Below are 6000 nucleotides of genomic sequence, written 5' to 3'. Positions count from 1 at the left end.
CTCCAGGTTGAGCTGTTGTTCAGCATCTTAGCTGTAGAGGGCAGTGTCACTGGCCCTCATATGTGGGATCCGAACTGGGGCCCTCTGGTGTCCCAAGCCAGTTCTTAACCATCGTGCCACTCGGCCGGCCCTCAATAATCATTTTAAATGTAAGTGAATTAAATACTCCAATTGAACAACATACGATGGCTGAATGGATAACAAAACAAGACCAATACATATGCTGCCTATAAGACTCACTTAGATAGAAAGACACATACAAACAAAAAGTAAAGGGATGGAAAAAGATATTTCATGCAAATGGAAATGGAAAAAAAACAACCCAAAAATCCACTGGAGTACCAATACTTATATCAGAGAAAACAGATTTTAAAACAAAGGCTATAGTCCCTGGTGCAATTCCGTCCTGCACATCTGTTCTGCCGAACAGTAGTCATTTATCTCTGTCAATCTTCTCTTCCACCTAAGTGCGTGCCACCACCCCATGGAAGATTCGATGGACATGGACATGAGCCCCCTGAGATCCCAAAACTATCTTTTCGGTTGTGAACTAAAGGCTGACAAAGATGATCACTTTAAGGTGGGTAATGATGAAAATGAGCACCAATTATCTTTAAGAACAGTCAGTTCAGGGGCTGGTGCAAAGAAGCAAAGAATGAACTGCACATTGTTGAAGTGGAGGCAATGAATTATGAAGGCAGTCCAATTAAAGTAACTGGCAAATTTGAAAATGTCTGTACAGCCAACAGTTTGGTTTCCCTTGGGGGCTTTGAAATAACACCACCTGTGGTCTTACAGGTGAAGTGTGGTTCAGGGCTTGTGCATATTAGTGGACAGCATTTAGTAGCTGTAGAGAAAGATGCAGAGTCAGAAGATGATGAGGATGAGGATGTGAAACTCCTAAGTATATCTGGAAAGTGTTCTGCCCCTGGAAGTGGTAGCAAGTTTCCATAGAAAAAGTAAAACTTGCTGATGAAGATGATGATGGTGATGATGAAGATGATGATGATGATGCATATGATGATGAGGAAGCTGAAGAAAAAGCTCCAAAAAGACACCTGTTTGAGATACTCCAGCCAAAAATGCACAAAAATCAGGCCAGAATGGAAAAGCCTCAAAACTATCAACACCAAAATCAAAAGGTCAAGACCCCTTCAAAAGACAGGAAAAAACTCTTAAAACACCAAAAGGGCCTAGTTCTGTAGAAGACATTAAAGCAAAAATGCAAGCAAGTATAGAAAAAGGTGGTTCTCTTACCAAAGCGGCAGCCAAGTTCATCAATTATGTGAAGAATTGTTTCTGGATGACTGACCAGGAGGCTATTCAAGATCTCTGGTATTGGAGGAAATCTTTTTAAGAAAATAGTTTAAACAGTTTGTTAAAATTTTCCATCTTATTTCATTTCTGTAACAGTTGATATCTGGCTATCCTTTTTATAATGCAGAGTGAGAACTTTCCCTACTGTGCCTGATAAATGCTGACCAGATTCCATTGCCAAGAATGTGTTGTCTAAAATGCCTGTTTATTTTTAAAGATGGAATGCCACCTTTTGCTTGGTTTTAAGTATGTTTGGAATGTTATGATAGGACATAGAAGTAGTGGTGGTCAGACAAATGGAAATGGTGGGGAGACAAAAATATACATGTGAAATAAACTCAGTACTTTAATAGAGTTCAAACAAACAAACAAAAAACAAAGACTACAGCAAGAAATAAAGAAGAACATTTTATAATGATAAAGGGATCAATCCAGCAAGAGGATATAACTCTGGTGAAGATTTACACACCCAATGTAGAAGCACCTAAATACATAAAGCAAATATTGACGGACATAAAGGGAGAGAACAACAGCAACACAATCATAGTAGGGGACTTTAACACCCCATTGACATCAATGGATAGATCATCCAGACAGAAAATCATGGAAACAGCAGCCTTAAATGACACATTAGACCAAATGGATTTAATTGATATTTTTAGAGTATTTCATCCCAAAGCAGTGGAATATAATTCTTTTCACATGTAACATTTTTCAGGACAGACAAGATGTTAGGCCACAAAACAAGTCTCAATAAATTTAAGAAGATTGAAATGAAATCAAGTATCTTCTCCAACCACAATGATATAAAACTGGAAATCAGCTACAAGAAGAAAACTGAAACAAACGCAAACACATGGAAGCTAAATAACATGCTACTAAACAATGAATGGGTCAACAATGAGATCAAGGAAGAAATCAAAAGATACCTTGAGACAAATGAAAATGAAAACACAATGACACAAAAATCTATGGGACACAGCCAAAGCAGTTCTAAGAGGGAAATTCATAGTAATACATGCCTACATCAAGCAACAAGAAAAATTTCAAATAAACAATCTAACCTTCCACCTAAGGGAACTAGAATAAGAAGAACAAACAAAGCCCAAAGTGAGTAAAAGGAAGGAAGGAAGGACCAAAGCAGAAATAAATGAAATAGTCTAAAATGAAAATATAAAAGATCAGTGAAAACAAGAGCTGGTTCTTTGAAAAGATAAACAAAATTGATAAATGTTTAACTAGTCTCATCAAGAAAAAAAGAGAGATGATTCAAATAAATAAAATCAGAAATGAAAGAGCAGTGACAACTGACACCACAGAAATACAAAGGCTTATGAGAAAATACTATGAACAATTATATGCCAACAAATTGGACAATCTGGAAGAAATGGAAAAATTCCTAGAAACATACAATCTTCCAAGACTGAGTCAAGGAGAAACAGAAAATCTAAACAGACCAATAACTACTTACGAAATTGAATCAGTAATCAAAAAACGCCCAACAAACAGAAGTCCTGGACCAGATGGCTTCACAGGTGAATTTTACCAAACATTCAAAGAAGAATTAACATCTATCTTTCTTTTTTTTTTTTTTTTTTAAAGATTTTTATTGGGGAATTGGGGGGTTTGGAACAGTGCTGGGGAATTGGGGGAAGGGGAACAGACAAGTTGCTGTCGTTTTGTTCTTCAGTCTAGTTGTGGAGGACGTTGCTTCACTGGCCCAAGTTGGCACCATCATTGCGCTCTTCCCAAGCGAGGCAGATCAGTCGCCGGCTTCTGGACGGCCGCTCACTGCGGCTGCTAGCTGCTCACGCTGGCTGCTGGCTACACACAGTAGCCCATGGCAACCCACTGCCACAGGGGCTGCAGCCTACGCCGTCGCCGGCGACTCACGGCAGCCCAGCTCCAGGTTGAGCTGTTGTTCAGCATCTTAGCTGTGAAGGGCAGTGTCACTGGTCCTCATATGTGGGATCCGAACCGGGGCCCTCTGGCGTCCCAAGCCAGTTCTTAACCATTGCGCCACTCGGCCGGCCCGCACATCTATCTTTCTTAAATTGGAGAAATTGGAGAAATTGGAAATGAAAAAAAGAAAAGAAAAAGAAATTAAATAATTTTCTTATACCATATACAAGAATAAACTCAAAATGGATTAAAAACTTAAATGTAAGACTTGAAACCACAAAATAACTGGAAGAAAACATAGGTAGTAAACTCTCTGACATTGCTTTTATCAATATTTTTTTGGGGTATGTTTCCTTGGGCAAGAGAGACATAGAGATAGAGATACACGCACACAGAGAGAAAGAGAGAGACAGAGACAGAGACAGAGACAGAGACAGAGACAGAGACAGAGACAGAGACAGAGACAGAGACAGAGACAGAGACAGAGACAGAGACCAAGACATAGAAACCAAGACACAGAGAGACAGAGAAAGAGAGACTGAGGGAGCCGGCAGTCATAAACTTTTCATAACTCAGTCTTGAAAATGACACCCCATCATTTTGTTTTTTCTATTCCTTAGAACCCAGTCACAATGGATGGCCAGCCTCAAAAGGAGAGGCTCACACAGAGATGTGTGACATGGAGGCAGGCACACTGGGAGCCATTCAGGGGCCACCCATCACATAGGCCAAGATGAAGCGCTTGGCCCTGAGTCTAAATATAATGGAACCCCTGGAATGTTCTGTGCCAGAGGAGACGATGTTGGAATTTGAGTTCATTACAACCCTCCTGAGATAGAGGCGGCAATGAGATTCCCTGGGTGCCAGAGCAGACCCAGCCCTTAGGTGCCGTTTCCTGACCTCTGCCCAGCACATCGGTCAGGTCTGCACCCTATGTCATGTGACCCCAGCCCAGGGGTTCTAGGCACTACTGGTGTTTATAGGTATGATGACAGCCTGTGAAGCAGATGCTAGAACAACCTGCAGTATGCACATGGGGACACTGGGGAGGCCCTGAAAGGACGTGCTTGTCAGAGTCACATCACTGGTAAGGAGCAGAAGCCAGCTCTGGGTTCTCAAAGCCGAGGCCCCTGCTGCACCCAGGCCTTCCTGGGGCTGTGGGTTGGGCTGTGCTGGTATAACTGTGTATGGACTTGGTGTGCGGAGTAGGGTGAGCAGTCACCAACCCAGAGAGTCTTTGGAGAGCTTTTGTGTGAGGAGGCCCCAGGCAGTGATCTCACTTCCTGATTATAAAGCCCGACAGAACTTGGAACCCTGGTAACCAGGCAGCCACATCCTGGAGAAGCCCATCCCCACTTTTCTGGAGATGCTGGAAATAGTAACATGTTTCCTTGCTGTGTACCCACATCCCAAGGCAGTGGCCTCAGGAAAGCCCAAATTTGGAAACTTTACCCATGTTTTAGACACTGGGTCAAGTCTCACCCCAGACACTTCTGGCCATTTTCCCAGAGGACACCAAAGGTAACACAGGGAGACCCTGGGCAGCCCAGGCCAGCCCAGGCCACCACGCTGATCCCACCCTGACAGCCCTCAGATCCCTCCCCGTGTGTGTGTGTGTGGGGGGGGGGCGGGAGAGGAGAGGGGGAATTGTTCAGTCTTCTTTTTCCAGGTCCCTCAGGTGTAAGATTAGACTGTTTATTTGAGAATTTTCTCGTTTCTTGAGGTAGGCCTGTATTGCTATGAATTTCCCTCTTAGAACTGCTTTCATCGTGTGCCATAGATTTGGAATCATTGTGTTTTTATTTTCTTTTGGCTCAAGGCATTTTTTTATTTCTTCCTTGATCTCATTGTTGACCCATTTAGTAGCAAAAGAAATAATAAACAAATGGGATTATATCAAACAAAAAAGTTTTTGCATAGCAAAGAAAACCATCAACAAAACGAAAAGACAACCTAAGGAATGGGAGAAGATACTCTCCAATGATACATCCGATAAGGGGTTAATATCCAAAACATATTAAGAACTTATACTTAACATTCAAAAGACAAATAATCCAATTAAAAAAATGGTCAGAGAACTTGAATAGACATTTCTCCAGTGAGGACATACAGATGGCCAATAGACATATGAAAAGACGCTCAATGTCACTAGTCATCAGACAAATGTAAATTAAAACCACAATGAGATATCACCTCACACCTGTCAGAATGACTATTATCAATAAATCAATAAATAACAAGTGTTGGGAAGGGTGTGGAGAAAAGGGAACCCTCATGCACTGTTGGTAGACTTGCAAATCGGTGCAGCCACTATGGAAAACAGTATGGAGGTTCCTCAAAAAAATTAAAAATAGAACTACCTTATGACCAGCAATTCTACTTCTGAGTATTTATCTGAAGAAACCCAAAACACTAATTTGAAAGGATATATGCATCCCTATGCTCACTGCAGCCTTATTTACAATAGCAAAGATATATTGGGTTGTCAGGAAAGTCATGACATATTTTTGTCTATGTTTTTCGTTGCAAAAATGCGTCACGACTTTTCCGACAACCCAATAGAAGCAGCCTAAGTGTCCATTGATTGACTATTGGATAAAGAAGAAGTATACAATATTACTTGGCAATAAAAAAAGGAAATCCTATCATTTGTGACAACATGGATGGACCTAGATAGAGGGTATTATGCTAAGTGAAATAAGTCAGACAGAGAAAGTCAAATACTACATGATTTCACTTATATGTGGAATCTAAAAAGCAAACAAAATGGAAACAGACTCA

At 41.1% G+C, this 6000-nt stretch overlaps 1 pseudogene; it reads left to right on the top strand.

The window, feature by feature from the left end:
- Positions 1-484: 484 nt before the first annotated feature.
- On the top strand, positions 485-1417 carry LOC109378539 (nucleophosmin pseudogene; annotated as a pseudogene).
- The last annotated feature ends 4583 nt before the right edge of the window (positions 1418-6000 follow it).

Source organism: Hipposideros armiger, unplaced genomic scaffold, assembly GCF_001890085.2.
Source record: "Hipposideros armiger isolate ML-2016 unplaced genomic scaffold, ASM189008v1 scaffold_19, whole genome shotgun sequence".
NCBI classification, from domain to species: domain Eukaryota; kingdom Metazoa; phylum Chordata; class Mammalia; order Chiroptera; family Hipposideridae; genus Hipposideros; species Hipposideros armiger.
This window is presented reverse-complemented; position numbering and strand designations above follow the sequence as displayed.